Source organism: Mirounga angustirostris, unplaced genomic scaffold, assembly GCF_029215605.1.
Source record: "Mirounga angustirostris isolate CCGP_5_RB_7025 unplaced genomic scaffold, mMirAng1.0.hap1 SCAF_1, whole genome shotgun sequence".
Taxonomy (NCBI): Eukaryota; Metazoa; Chordata; class Mammalia; order Carnivora; family Phocidae; genus Mirounga; species Mirounga angustirostris.
The window spans coordinates 44,266,398-44,282,752 of NW_026991709.1; the positions used below are offsets into that span (position 1 = coordinate 44,266,398).

The 16,355-nt window shown below is 34.1% G+C and overlaps 1 protein-coding gene across 1 annotated transcript in view; it reads left to right on the forward strand.

Moving 5' to 3' along the window:
• EPHA6 (EPH receptor A6) overlaps positions 1-16,355 on the forward strand; it is an 833,569-nt gene that overhangs the window by 135,746 nt on the left and 681,468 nt on the right. The gene's annotated exons all lie outside the window — the stretch shown is intronic.

The window sequence follows — 16,355 nt, forward strand, 5'->3', positions numbered from 1 at the left end:
CTCTCTTCTTCCCCCTCTTCCCTTGCTAAAACAAAAACAAACAAACACAAAAAAAATCTTGGCAAAAAGATATGCTTCATAGATAAAATAGGCTATTGGTTCCTAACACTTTGTATTTATTAATTTCAGAAGCATTTATAAATCCATCTACCTGGAAGCTGTAAAGCAACTTTGGCATATGAGGCTATCTTTTCTTAATGGCCTAACACATTGCTAATTTGGACAGACTAGAATGGTGGTCCAAATCCTATTTTAAAAAATTCTAACTTTTTCACGTTGCATTGAGTAAAGACTCAATGAGAATGAACTGATTAGTTACCAGTCTAAATAAAATAAGCAATAATAAACATAACCCTAAAGTAAGGAATAGCATGGAGTCCTTTATTTTTTATAAATGAGAGCACTGCTGACAAATTTAGTTGCTCTAAGTTCTGTACAGTATGCATCACCAAAACTGAAAAGAGGCAACAAATGTTAAGATAAAAATGGACCAAGAACAAACTTTTCTAAGAGATTGAGATAGAGGAAAAACGTCATTAATCCTGTTAATAAATAATTTTAATTGAAGTGGTAAACATATTTTTTTTTCAGTCAAGAAGAAAGGGTCATCAATACAACAGATTTAGGAGTTCATAGTGACAGGTGAAGTTGAGCAAAAGCTCTATAAATAACTGCTCCCAATAAATGAAGCAAATCTCTGGAGGGACTGTAAGAAAGGATTCTAGTCCTTTAAAAAGGATCTGGGGAGTAAGAGATAATTTAGTTCAAACCTCTCATTCTGTCTCATAGTAGAGACTGTATATCTTTATGTGAAGCATATAAGTGTCTCTACATATACACACATATGTATGCATACATACATCATATGAAAATTGTAGAGGAAAGATGAGCTAGCACCCTATATTTTCCTGGGGAATAAACTATAAAAATTAACTATTAAATGAAAATAAAGGAGATAACAAAAGTGAATTTAAGATTTTGGAAGTTATCATTGAAATGTAAGAAAGGTGAATTATGCAATTCATGATACATGTTCTCTAATATTAATAGTATTAATCTAATGCATCATCAATTATATTATATACATCAGCATATAAATATGCTGTCATATGTTCATCCCCCTTCAGGTACTACACATTTCTCTAAAAAAATTTCCTTGAAAAATTATCTATACGTTGTCTTCATTACTTCTCCATGCAAAGGCTGTCTGTATTCCCCATCTTTTCTCACAAAAGCATTCCACTTTTGTCCAACTGTTCTGCCAAAACAACCCAACTCAAGATCATATGCTCACATTGTCAAATGTATTTATTTATTTTTTTTTCACATTGTCAAATTTAGAAGTCAATTTTCAGCTTTCATTTTATTTGAATTATCAACCGCATTAATCATATATATTAGCTACCTCTTTTTAGAAACAATTCTATCAGTTAGCTTCCATAACATCAGTCTATTTTGGTTCTTTTCTTATCTTTTCTATTTTCTTTGTTGATTTCTCCTCCAAGGATCGGTAATTTGATTCTCATATTGCCATTTACTCTCCATGTGGTTTTATTCAGCCTCAAGATTTTATATTAACTGAATCCTGAATATATGTTCCAACCTATATTTCTCCTCTGAACTCAGACTTGTACATCCAGAAGTGTACCTGGTCAACTTGGATGTCTGTCAGGCATCTTATATAACATATACAAATCTGAACTCCTTACTAACCCACCTCAACCTGTTCCTTCCACAGTAATCACTGTTTCACAAAAGGGAGATCCCAGTATTCCAGGACCTTTAGACAAAAACTTGGAAGGTATTTTTTTTTTATTTCACTTTTCTCAAACTTTATAATGGGTTCAACAGCAAATTTCTCTGGCTTTCCTTTAAAAATATATTCAGAATTTTTTTTTCTTTTAAAACAAAAATTTTATTTATTTTTTTATTTAAATTCCAGTTAACATACAGTATATATTATTTTCAGGTGTATAATATAGTGATTTAACACTTCCTTACAACACCTGATTCTCATCATAACAAGTGTACTTGTTTATCCCCATCACCCCTTTAACCCATCCCCAATCTACCTCCATTCTGGTAACCATCAATTTGTTTTCTGTAGTTAATAGCCTGTTTCTTGATTGCCTTTTAAAACCGTTACTGTAATCACTCTGGTCCATGATACCATCACCTTTCCCTTGGATTAATAAAATACCCCTAAATAGATTTTGTGATTCCATATTTACCATCTTCCCCAAGAGTCTGTTTTCCTTTATAGACTTGTGTTGTCCAGTAGGGAGCCCCAGAGCTGATGGATTCCCTGAAAGGAAGTAGTCTTCACTTACCCTCTATTTTCTGAATTGCACATCTGGACAAATTGAATGAGCAACTAATTTGTATATGACCAAGGCTAATGAAGGTTGTATAAGCCAGATACTGGAGTTAGGACAGGTTCTCAACTTACTCTAAAAAGAATTATACATTCCTAGCCTGACAAGATAAAAATATAGATCTGTATGACTTTTGTCAGAATACTTAGCAATTCCATATTTAGTTTTCTCATCTGTAAAATAACTAAAATAATGTCACCTACCTTATAGATTTTTGAGGGTTAAGTAAAAAAAAGGTAATCACTTAGTGCAGCACAAAAATACTCATGGATTTATATCTATAATCAAATGATGAAAAATATATAAATCTATAATTAATAAAATTGAGAGATTGAAGTTGAGAACTATAAGCATATCTTAAAGGCTGCAGAAAAGTGAAGGAGAGCAAATTTGCAGTTATTAAAACCATTATGGTTCTGATACACAGAAAATAGTATCAGCCCCCAAAATGTATGTGGAGAAAAGGAAATATGGCAAAACTGTAATAAATCAACATTTTCTCAGTAAAATTCTTCATGTGATTTTAATAAATAAAAATCTACACACGTTTTTTTTTTTATTCTTATGTTAATCCCCATACATTACATCATTAGTTTTAGATGAAGTGTTCCATGATTCATTGTTTGTGCATAACACCCAGTGCTCCATGCAGAATGTGCCCTCCTCAATACCCACCACCAGGGTAACCCATCCTCCCACCCCTCTCCCCTCTAGAACCCTCAGTTTGTTTTTCAGAGTCCCTCGTCTCTCATGGTTCGTCTACCCCTCCGATTTCCCCCTCTTCATTCTTCCCCTCCCGCTACCTTCTTCTTCTTCTTCTTCTTTTTTTTTTCTTAACATATATTGCATTATTTGTTTCAGAGATACAGATCTGAGATTCAACAGTCTTGCACAATTCACAGCGCTTACCAGAGCACATACCCACCCCAGTGTCTATCACCCAGTCACTCCATCCCTCCCACCCCACCCCCCACTCCAGCAACCCTCAGTTTGTTTCCTGCGATTAAGAATTCCTCATATCAGTGAGATCATATGATACATGTCTTTCTCTGTTTGACTTATTTCACTCAACATAATACCCTCCAGTTCCATCCACATCGTTGCAAATGGCAAGATCTCATTCCTTTTGATGGCTGCATAATATTCCATTGTATATATATACCACATCTTCTTTATCCATTCCTCTGTCGATGGACATCTTGGCTCTTTCCACAGTTTGGCTATTGTGGACATTGCTGCTATAAAACATCGGGGTGCACGTAGCCCTTCGGATCCCTACCTTTGTATCTTTGGGGTAAATACCCAGTAGTGCAATTGCTGGATCATATGGTAGCTCTATTTTCAACTTTTTGAGGAACCTCCATACAGTTTTCCAATTCTACACACGTTTTTGATAGATTATTTTTCCCAACCATTTAAAAATAAGTAAAAGGGCAAAAATTGGGATTTTCATTTGCACTTTGGTAAAATACACTTCGTATGTTCTTAAAATAGATATACTCATTTAAAAATTAGGTTGTTTTATAGATCAGTTGTTTTAATATGTACTTTATATGCTTTGTTTGTCCTGTAAGTCATCAAGGACATTTTCTATCATTGCTACCATGCAAAAGAAACTATTTTTTTTTTTTTTTTGGTGACTCCAAAGTCTGTACTCTGTTACAGTTCATGTTTGACCTTGGTGTAATTTTGGATATTTTGGATATTTTAAAATATATTTCAAATATTAAGGATCAGTGCATTCTTTAAGCTTTAAGAAAATGTAACAGATCTTATTGATGTTACTTTGCTTCCCTGAAAGTTAGAAGAGATTAGATATCTTAAAAATCAATTAATTTTAGGGATCCCTGGGTGGCTCAGTCGGTTAAGCATCTGCCTTTAGCTCAGGTCGTGATCCCAAGGTCCTGGGATCAAGTCCCACATCGGGGACTTAGCGGGGAGCCTGCTTCTCCCTCTGCCTGCCGCTCCCCAGTTTGTGCTCTCTCTCTCTGACAAATAAATAAAATCTTCAAAAAAATCAATTTTAAGAAAAACCTCAACAAGCATTTAACATGTAATTATATTTTAATAAAGATGAATTAAATGAAATCATTTCATGTTGTAATTAAATTCATGGTGGAAGGAAAGTATTAATAACTGGTTAGTCATCTTTTCTCTTATCTCCAGACAGCCTCCTTGTACCACAAATTCAAGGAATTTATAGGTATCTACCATATCCAAGATAAATGAGAATCTGGCCAGGTTACTTCTTATTAAACCAAATACCTGTACCTAATTGTTGAGATGGCTTCCTGGGTGATAAGTAACTATATTGATACATCAGAGAATCAGAGCAAGGTATAAAAGCTTAAGGGGCTCAGTGCTGATTGGTTTCCTGAAATGAGGTTGTCTTCACATACCCTGTATTGTCTTTTTGATTCTATGTCCTCAATTCTGAGTAAGTGGGATGTTTGGAAGCCCTGCCTTGGAGTCTCCTGCTATGCTGTTGCCTATTGCTGTGTATGAAATTTGGTTGTGTTCCCTATATCCTTTCATAACACTAAACAAATATGATGTTAGATGAAACTTTGGTGTTGGATTATTACTATGTCTGTTGCACTTAATTATTAATTCAAAACCAAGAACACTGCTGTTTATTTATAGGTCCTCGATAAATGAGAATCTGGCTAGGTTACTGATTGATAGAGTAGGAGTTGTAGGTGGTTTTGCACTTCTTTTAAATTTAATTATAATACAGAATTTAATTAAAATCATTAAGGTGAAAATGATAACATAAAACAAAAGTAACTACTGGTAATAAAAGATATGAAGTATATAGAAGTAATGTAGTTGATGAGAAGGTGGGCTTTGTTTTCAAAACTCTGCTCCATTATTTATTAGTTGTGTAACTTTGGGTATATCACCTAACCACTCTCTGCATCAGTTTCTTTATTAGTAAGATTTGGTTAATAATAATTAATGACCTCATGGGATTGTTTTGAGAATTCAATGAGATATTTAATGAAGTGTGCATATAACATGCTAAATAGTATTATCTATTAGTACAGTATATGACATTAAACCTCTATAATTAATAGGGATTGCAAGAGAATGATATAGGGTTAAATAGGTAACAATTTTAATGACTTACAAGCATTAAAGAGGAATGAGGAGAATTTACTCCTGAAATTTTTTACTTAATGCAAATACAATTTTAAATTGTATTTTTTCCCTTTCTCTCCTTGCTATTTAAGTATCAGTGTTTTCAGCGCTTTCTCTTCCATTTTTCCTTTACTGTTTAAACTTATTCCCCCCTGCGACATCTCATCTGTGGCTACCATAATCATAGAAGGCTAGATATTAATCAAAATATTTTCTACAGTCCTGAACTTTTGTCTGAGCCCCAGCACCATAATCCATATTGACTACTAGAAATTCAAGTCTTAACATTAAATGCTTTATGTCCACAAACTTAACAGTCTTAACACTACACTCTTTGTGTCCTTCACTTTCTAAAATAATGTCCTTTTCACTCAATGTCTTCTAACTTAATGAAGTTCTATCTAGGCCAACCTCAGTTTTAAAGCCTTCGATGACTTGCATTATCTGAAGTTGCTGTATTTAACGGGCTCTGTGGATTCTTGGAAACCTAGTGTGCACCTGAATTTCCAGCTTCGTATTCTTTCTTTCCAACAGCCTCATGTTCCAACCACAATTTCCATCTTAGAATTTCTAATCTGTTTCTCTCTACCTACTAGGGATTCTCTTATTTTCCAGTTCTTGGTCTGGCTAAGACCGTTCATTCCCCAATTCACATACTGATACCATGTCTGGTCTGTGAAGCCTAGGACCTCTTAGGCAAGAGTTAATCACTGTTGATCCTAGGCTCCCATAGCATCTTGTGCAGAATGGTGGTGTAACCCTTATTGCCCTTGCTGTTCTGAGGTGTACTGACTTGTGGCTCTCTCCTTTATGAACTTGAAATTCTGTGAAGTCAAGGACTGTGCCTTTTTATCAGCTGGTAATGTACTAATTCATGAACAAATAACTTTAGTAATTGGATTTTTAAAATTGAAAATACTGAACAATGGAAATTAAACAGAAACAACTGATAATCATTTGTAAGAAAGAATCTTTCGAAGACACATTTACTCCTTAATAACTAATTATTTGTCTACTCTCACGCCTCCTGATTCTGTGACATAATTTTAAGTATTGTTTTACTGTATATGTCCAAGTTGAACTTTATTCACTTTTCATTACTTTACTTTTCTAAAGATTTATGAGAAAGAGCACAAGTAGGGAGAGAGGCAGAGGGAGAGGGAGACTAGTAGAATCCTTGCTGAGTGGGGAGCCCGATACAGGGCTCGTTCCCAGGACGCTAAGATCATAACCTGAGCTGAAAACAAGAGTCGGATGCTTAACCAACTGAGCCACCTAGGCGCCCCACTTTTCATTACTTTATATATGTATATTTCTGTACACATCACAATTGCCATTTTCCATTGTGATATATTATTTTTACCAATATAATTTCTACCTAGTTCTTCAGCATTAAACATTGAAATATTTTCCATTGGCATTAGTGATTTAAGAGAGGTGGTATTGACTAATTACAATTTTCTTATAATTTAGCCTATGTTTATGTTTTCTTTTTATTATTCTTTGGTTATAAAGTATATTTTAGTTTTGACTTCTTGGCTTTTCTTTTTATTTAGTTAAGATCTGATATTCAGTGTTGGCAGTGACATAATAGTGAAAAATAACTCATTTCTTATTCATTAATTGCTTCATTGTTTCAAATCCCATTTTCAAGAAAAAATAATAAATGCTCTGGTAGAAGGCACATTTTCTTTAGCATCACCAATATTTATCTTACAACCAGATGCTGGTTCCATACCATCTACTTTTGTATCCTGCATTACTTTTTACCTATCATTTGATTTAAATTCTTGTTCTAATATACTTTATCTCATATTTGTGATATAAAAAAATTGAAATATGCCTTCTTTAGTTTCATTATCTTTTATTTTAATGAAGAGGAACTTACTTGATAAAGCAATAGTATTTAAAAAGTACTCATTACTAACTACTCAGTTTTTAATACTTCCTAGTAAAAAGGTAAATAATTTTTAGCTGAAAGAATTCAGGTATTTAAGAGACAATCCCTGCTTATGATATAATAGATTATGAACTCAAAAATCAGCATCATCATTATCATAGCTCTGTTTTACATTGTATCTCAAAGTTTATCAATATCTTAAGTTATGGAGGTATAACACCCTCATATCAGCCCTGTGAAGTCATATTTTTTCTTTATTGTATAGATACAGAATTTGAAGATTAGATAAGATTAAGTAATTAAATTTATTCAAATCACTGTGTTAAAGTCATGGGTTAAAATCACATCTTTTGATTGAAATTTCTAAGTTATAAACTCTTTCCTTTATTACAAACACAGAAAACTGTGCTGAGTACATTATAAATGCAAACTTGGTTTCATAGTCCATAGATTTATGGTAATTTAGAAAAAGAAGAGATCTCTATGACCTGGGGTAGTCGTGAAAAAGTAGCATGGTCTCTGGTAAGGAAGGAAGATTGGAATTAAAGAGTTGGTTTGCTATTTTTCAGCAATCTAGGTAACTGTGGTTTACATGGTTTGAGCTCAAGGTAGAAAAGGTTGGTAGCCCTAATTCTGGCAACCAGGGTTCTTGGAAAACTTAATCCTTTTTTATTACCCAAGCTGACTGAGTACTTGTCCCATTCTTCCATGCTGTACCAGGAAGAGACTCATCGCTTAGCTTCCCCTCATACCCCCATCCAGACAAGAAGGGGAGCTAGTTATGGTTGGAGCCTTGTGTTGAATAACCTGATAAGCACCACTGAGCACAGTGACGCACACATAATAGATACGTTTTCTAAACTTACTTTCTATTTAGTATTAGGGTCAGTATTTGAATTCAGGATTTTCTGTATTTTCCGTAGCCTATATTTTTCACCATACCATGTAACTTAGATTTGCCATACTTTGTTGTATGACAACCAAATACTTAATTTTTTTAATGAGAAATTGCATTTGGAAACCCAATTTAGTATTTATATCTTTGAAAAATAAAGTACAAATTTTACATTTTAAATGTTTTAATCACTATCTATTGAGAAGTTGATTAGTAAATCATTTAGTATTTATGTTATTGAAAATTACAAGTGAATTATCAGAGCTATAGTCACCTCTAATTTAAAGACTCGTGTTATCATCTCTCCTTTCTTTCACTACAGAAGCAATTTTAAAATAGTTTTTTTTAATATATTTACAACTTTATTTTACAATGCAGTATTTCATAAAGTGGCTGTATTAATTTACATTTTCTTTTCTTTTTTTTTTAAAGGGAATTACAGGATACTTTTTTTTTAATGTTTTATTTATTTATTTGACAGAGAGAGAGACAGCGAGAGGGAACACACGCAGGGGGAGTGGGAGAGGGAGAAGCAGGCTTCCTGCTGAGCAGAGAGCCTGATGTGGGGCTCGATCCCAGGACCCTGGGATCATGACCTGAGCTGAAGGCAGACGCTTAACGACTGAGCCACCCAGGCGCCCCTGATTTACATTTTACCAACAATGGATAAGAGTGTCTGTTACTTCACATTTTTATACATAGCTTTATATCTTCACATCACATATAATAATAATTAATTTGACTACTTAACTTTTACCAGGCTAGTGGATGTAAAAAAAATAATTTCAGGGTATTTTTAATTTGCATTTCCTGTTCATTTATGAGAGTGAGTTTCTTTTCATATTTATTAGCCATTCTTTTTTCCTTTTTTGTTCAAGTATTTTGCTCCTCTTTTCATTTTATGTTTTCTTTTTCTTGTCGATTTTTGAGAATTCATTTTATATGTTCTGATACGTATTCTGAACATATTTATTATTACATATGTTGTAAGTATTTAAAGTTTATAATTTGTCTTGTCACTTTGTAGTATCTTCAAAATAGAAGCTTTATGTTTAATGTAATCATATATACATTTTTCCACTTTTGTATTTGTATTTCTTTTTTTTAAGATTTTATTTATTTATTTGAGAGAGAGAATGAGAACACGAGCCAGGGAGAGGAACAGAGGGAGAGAAAGAGAGAGAGAGAGAGGGAGAGAAGCAGACTCCCCGCTGAGCAGGAAGTTTGACTGGAAGCTCCATCCTGGGACCCAGAGATCATGACTGGAGCCAAAGGCAAATAATTAACAAACTTAGCCACCCAGGCACCCCTGTATTTGTATTACTTACAGAAATTATACATATTAGCAATAAAATAAATAATAGCAAAGTCCATGAAGTAAAATGTGAAGTTTTTGGCTTCTACTTGCTCTCTTAAAGGATGTTAACTACTTCCTTACTGTTAACTCCTAATTAAAACTTGGTATTGTTGACACAAAATGAACAAACCTTTCAGAATTAAAAAAAAAGAGAGCGAAAGAGAGAGAGAGCTTTATTCCAGCCCAAGTTAGGACAGCTGCCCGGGATACACAATTTTCACAAATAAGAGAGTGCTCCAGTAAGGGAACATTTTGTGTAAGGTTATATACATTTTTTACATAAAAAGTTATAAATTAACTTTTCAGAAAGATGAGACCTTATCTTAAGTTTCTAGTATATGCAGGCTGTATGACTTTAATCTTATGGGAGGCAGGAAAGTTTCTTACTTTTTCTTATCTTTTCTGTTCAGAATGCTCCTTTTGGTTACTTTCTTTAAGCAGATTTACAGTCTGCTTGGGGCAGAAATAGAGCCCATGGTTTGAGGTTTCAGGTAGTCATTTTGACCTTGCTAAATGTTAAAGTATAGCTTCCCTGGGAACCCAGGAGCAAGGCCTACAATTCAAAGTTGAAAATTTCCCTTATCAGTATCTATCTTTCCAGGCCTTTAAAAAAAAAATTAAAATGGTCCAGTTCTACAGATTTTTTATGCAGGTTTGTTTGATCTCACTTGATAATACATCATAAACAACCTTCTATATTAGCATGTGCTGACCTATCTCATACTTGTCATTCCCTTTTTCTCTTATACCCCACCCCATATCCAAATCATTAGCAAGTCCTATCAGGTCAGCCTTAAAATATATCTGGTATCATTACATTTACTGCTGCTATTTTAGTCTAGAGACTATCTCCTCTCACTTGAACTATTTTAATAGCATATTAACTGATGTCCCTCCGTCACTTGCCTTCTGCAGCCTATTATCCAGATAGCAACCAGAATGACCCATTTAAAATATAAGCCAAATCTCATCATTCCTCATGACAAAACCTTCCAGTCATTTGAAATCTTATTAAGAGCAAAAGTCAAAATCCTTACTATAGCCTGCTTGAGTCTTAGTGATCTTTCTTCTCAGCTATCTCTTTGAACTCATTTCTTAACCTCTGCCACCCTTACACACTGAACTCTAGTCACACTGGCCCCTTGCTGTTTCTCAAATAAGTTGCACTTGCTCCCAACTCGTGCCCTTTGATCTATTTCCTCTTCCTTTAATGCTCTTCCCCCATATTTCTTCTTGTCTTGCCCCCTCAGTTAAGTTTCAGATATCACTTGATTATCTTCTATAAAAGAACACCTGTCTTGTTCACTCACAGCTCCCTTACCTTACTTCATTTTATTTTTCTCTGTAGCACTTTTCACCAGTGGTATTTCATAATGTTTCTTCTTAATTTTCTTTAAAACAAGGTATCACCTAATAAATATTCTGTGAAAGCAGAGAGTTTGTCTTACATTTTCACTGGTGTGTGTCCTAAATAGAACACTATCTGCCACATGACATGTTCTTAATAAATATTTATTGAATGAATTTTTGAATGATTTGAATGATGAAGAGCTTATCTTAACAACTCTATGTAAAGTATAGATCAACCATTATTTACCCATTGACCTATTGTAGATATTTCGTTTGTCTCTAATTTTTCACTAATAACAATACTTTTCAGTGAACATTCTTGTATTTCTATGGCATATTTCTAAAAGTAGACATATTGTATCAAAGGGTATAAAAATTTAAATTTGATGTGTGCTGACAAGGTGACCTTCAAAAAGATGGATTATATGTATCTTTACAATACTGTTTTTATCCATGGACCTGCTATATCTGTTACATTTATTCAGGCTTCCATGTATTTTAATGAGTTTTATTCATACATGTGAATAGACTTGGTATTTATTCATTCTGTTTATGGTTTTTCAGTGTCTATGCAGGAAATACTTAAGGTATTTAGTACTGCATATTTTCCAAGGAGGCAGAAGGGAAGCAGTTTTTTTTATGTGAAAAATTTTCACTTAATTTGCGGAAGTTAAGATTGGTTCAGTTTAATACTTGTTATCAGTATTCCCAGCCTTTTTTTTTTTTTTTGAACTCATTTTTGGTAAACTTCAAGATTAATGGCAAAAGGAATATGTGACCTAAGAAAAAGATATTATGATGTGTATTTATAGAAGCAGGCAGAAATTTTAAGAAATAAGGATCAAGGTTGGCACTTTTTATTGAATAATCTGTATTTTAACCATCACAGACAGAATTCGATGATTTAAAAGGATATATAATGAACAACACTCATCTTATTATCCATATTAGTAAATCTAGTATTTACCACCTTCTTACACATTATGCTAATGACTTTTCAGTTGGATGCATTTTAATTAAAATATAGGAGTCACTCGGAAAGTGTTACAAGTAAGAGCAAATACAAACTGTGCTTGTGTGATATGAAAAATGCTTTGAAGAAATCAGCTGAAGAATCATTTGCTGGTAGCTCTAAGGGATAAAAATGTTTAAAACACATGCTTTTCTCATAGTTATATGAATCAGTATTCAGTAGGAAATGGGGTAAACATGTCCTCTACATTTCTGAGCAAATGTTTTAGCAGGTTAGTGTCAAAGGTTGCTAAATGGAAAAATGAACATGAAAATAAATTTTAGAGCCTTATTCAACACATATGCATTTCTTTTCAAGTGTCTTCCTAAACCTTCTAAAGAAATAACAATTCATACACACAGAAATGACTTAAGAGATTGGTAATTAGAAATAAAATTTCTCTCCTCAAAGGTTATTAAGAAACTGCTAATAAGAGGTGATAGTAACTAATGTTGATGAGTGTATCAGAGTTTAAACATATCCAGATAGTTATGACCCATTGAATGACTAGACGGCTTCGAACCCAGCTTAACTAAAATGAATACAAATAATGCACTTAGCGCAAAGCTGGAAAATAACTATCAGGTTTTTGAGGTTCTGGGAAGAAATCTGATGGATTCTGTTGCCTTTTTTTATTCCTTCTAGCTGAGTGCTATGACTTTGGAATGAAAAGATACGTTAAGTAAACAGCAGGTTACAGAGTTTAGGATTCTATACAGAGGGGTTCTTGGCAAGCTAGACTACACATTTTGCAAAGATCTGAATGAATTAATTGGCAGGAGAATTTTCCCTGTGATAAGGAAGGCATTAAGATAAAATTTAATAAAAGGAAGAAAAAGTTGTCCAGATAATTCCAGATACCCAGTATAAGAGAGAAAATAAAAGGTGGAGAAAATTTGAATCACAGTGATGAAAAAACTAAGAACTGAATGAAATAAAATACTTACAGACTTAACTGTCAGTATATTGAACAGAGCAGGAATACTGTGCAGAGTGATTTGGAAAATAACAAGGAGTCATTAATAGGATTTTGGATAACAGCAATGCAGTGGCATTGGGGAATCAAAACTTATGACCCAAAAGGGAGAGAAATCTCTGAAGTTGTAGAGTATTTGGAGAATATAAAAAGGAAAAAAATAAGTTTTGGCAATGTTGAATGGCTAAGGACATTACCATAGTATACACAGAGGTTTTCAATTTAATTTTGAAAATTTGAACCAAATAAAGATACATAATGGGCCTTTATCTTATGAATCTTTTCATATATGCAGAACCATGTTTTACTTAATTTTAATGAAATCTCCTATTTCATAATGTAAAGAATCTGTAACTGGGAATGCATCATGGACTTGAGAACCTTGTAACTACAAAGAATAATAGAAGTTATTAAATTTTAATCCCTTGTTAAATTCCTGTCAACATAGCAGAAAAAGTGTTGTGAAAATAATGGAATCTTTGGAAGTAAATAATAAGTTACATTGGAATTTTCACTAGTTAAAACAAGGGGGTTGGAAAAAGTAACAATTTATTTCTGTTAATTTTTATTTAAACAAAACTCTAATGATGCACATGCCTGGGATCTCCCCTAAAACTGTGCTACTGCACAACAAAAAGTAGAGAAGATGTAATAAACCTATGCCTCATAGCAACTAGTTTAAGACAGTCTGAAATCTCAGCAGTGGGGCTTTATAAGTCTGTATTCTGTTGTTCTCCAATAATGTGACTCATCTACTCAGTGAATATTAGATTTCTCCACTCTCTACTATTATGTTTCCTTTAAGATTTTGATTTTTTAAGTTTGGATATTTGCTAGTTCACGAACTTTAGAATATGTGACTCAACTTCTATAAGACTTTATCTCCTTATATGTAAAATGTAGATAATAATATTATCCCCCTCATAAGATTTTTGTGAGGACTAAAGATGATATTGCATGTAAAGTCTTAACACAATGGGTGTGCTCATTCAATAAATACGGTAATAATATTGATCAATACTTTAATAATATTGGTAATGGTATTTATTGAATGATTTAGATTTTCTGGTACTGGCATTTTGCATGGCATTCTTACTATATGTTTGTTGGATGGAGAGATGGATGATGATGATTAAAATGAAGTATATATTGTTATTTCTCTTGTGAAAATTCAGTCTTCATATTCATATTGATGAGTTTCCCCCAATAATTGTTTTATTTATTTATTTTTTTAAAGATTTTATTTATTTATTTGACAGAGAGAGACACAGCGAGAGAGGGAATACAAGCAGGGGGAGTGGGAGAGGGAGAAGCAGGCCCCCCACTGAGCAGGGAGCCCAATGCGGGGCTCGATCCCAGGACCCAGGTATCACGACCTGAGCCGAAGGCAGACGCTTAACGACTGAGCCACCCAGGTGCCCCTGTTTTATATTTTTAAAGGGTCATTTTTGCTCCACTATGATTACTAAATGGATCATGAAGGGGCAAAAGTAAATGTAGGGAACTAGTTGGATGACAATTCAATAGCACCTGTAAGAAATGAGGATGATTTGAACTAAGTTGTTGGCAACACAGATGGAGAAAAAGTGGTGTATGTTGAATATGTTTGGAAAGTAAAGCTAATGTGACTAGTTGTCAAATTGTGTGTCAAATATGAGAGGAAAAAATAAGTGAAGGATCACTCCTAAACTTTTGTCCTCACTACCTGTAGATTGTGATTGCATTTGCTAAGATGAGTGAGACTGGCAGAGGAGCAGAAGGGTGGAAGGGTGGAAGGGTAAAACCAAGAGTTCTGTTTCAACATGTTTTGTGATATCTGTTAGACATCTAAGTGTTCAAAAAGGTTATTGTATATATGAGTTTGGGATTTAGTGGAGAGGTGAGAGTTCTAGATAGAAATTTGGAAATTATTGGTATGAAGATTATATTTAAAATCAGCAGACTGACTGAGATTACCTAGTGAGAGAGTATAGACTCTAAAAGTAGTAGGAATAACTCATGGTTTCAGTTATTCCCAGTATCTAATTCTTTCATAAACTAGACTTCCACATTGTTCTCATAGTCTTTATAATCACTCTATATCATAAACTTTCAGATTTAGTTCCAAATGCTAACTGGTCCTCCTACCCACAACCCACCCTTCATTCCATGTTTCTTAGTTCAAATTTCTAAAAAGAAATGCCTGATTGACCTACATCAACATAATAGTTCATGACAATTAAGTTAGGGGCTTACTTTCCTTCACTAACCTGGATTACTTTCCTCTAGACTAGGAACCGATATTTTCAATATATACCATGTATTAAATATTATGCTATACATTGTACATAAGTTATCTCATTAAATGATTGAAATAAGCTAATTGATAAGTACCCTTAATTTTATTACATTAAGAAAGGAGAATCAAAATAAATCTCCCAGATCACAAAGCTTGTAAATTATTGTCCCTGAGACAATAGTTCAAGTACAAGAAATGTCTTTGGGAGGTACCTTGGCTTTATCCATCACTGGAGGCAAGTGAACTGTTGTATTTGTAAACCAATTTTCTAGAAACCTTTGGTTAAGGACTGCTTGGAGTGTGTGTTAATTTCCCAGAGCTTGTGGTACCCTCTCTGGTATCATACTTTCCTCAAGGGACTTGGCCTGCTGTTTAGTTGACGGGCTTGGGGTATGAGAAACACTGTAGTGCAGAATGTGGGTCTGGGATAGTAACTTCACCGTTAGCACTGATATTAGCTTTGATGTGTTCTGGTCTTGAACTTCTTTGGTTTTGAAGTCCAGCAGTGCCGTCATTGGTGTCTCAGCTATCTCACATCGTGGAACATCATGATCTTTTAGCCAGTGCCACACATCCTTGTGTGTCCATTTCCTCTGGTTGCCATTCTAGCCTGGCTGCCTATTTTGACACTTAGGACAATTATGTCCACCTTTCATCTTACATTCAAGTGTTGCCATCTGTCCTCTGCTATTCCAAGTAAGCAGACCTCCAACTCCACTTTCAAGTCTGGTCTATAAATCACAACCTGAGTTTCCCAAGATAGGGCTCTCCTCGTTAGCACATTCCCCTTTGCTGGAGGGAGGTGTGTGTTTAGGGCCATCCCAGGAATATAGTCAACTGGTGGATTCTTTAGTGTTGTTTTAATACAGCATACAGTTGTATGCTTATCTCTCAAATTCTGATCCCCTCATCAAAACTTGGCACAGTTTTGGCCCCCTCATCAAAACTTGGCACTTTTTTACTTTAGATTATTATCACTGCCTCCACCAATTCCTGCTTCAAAGAAGTATCCTAAGATCTTGACAGCATGTAATAACGGCTCTAGGTGTCAGTAAATTCTGGGTTATAGGT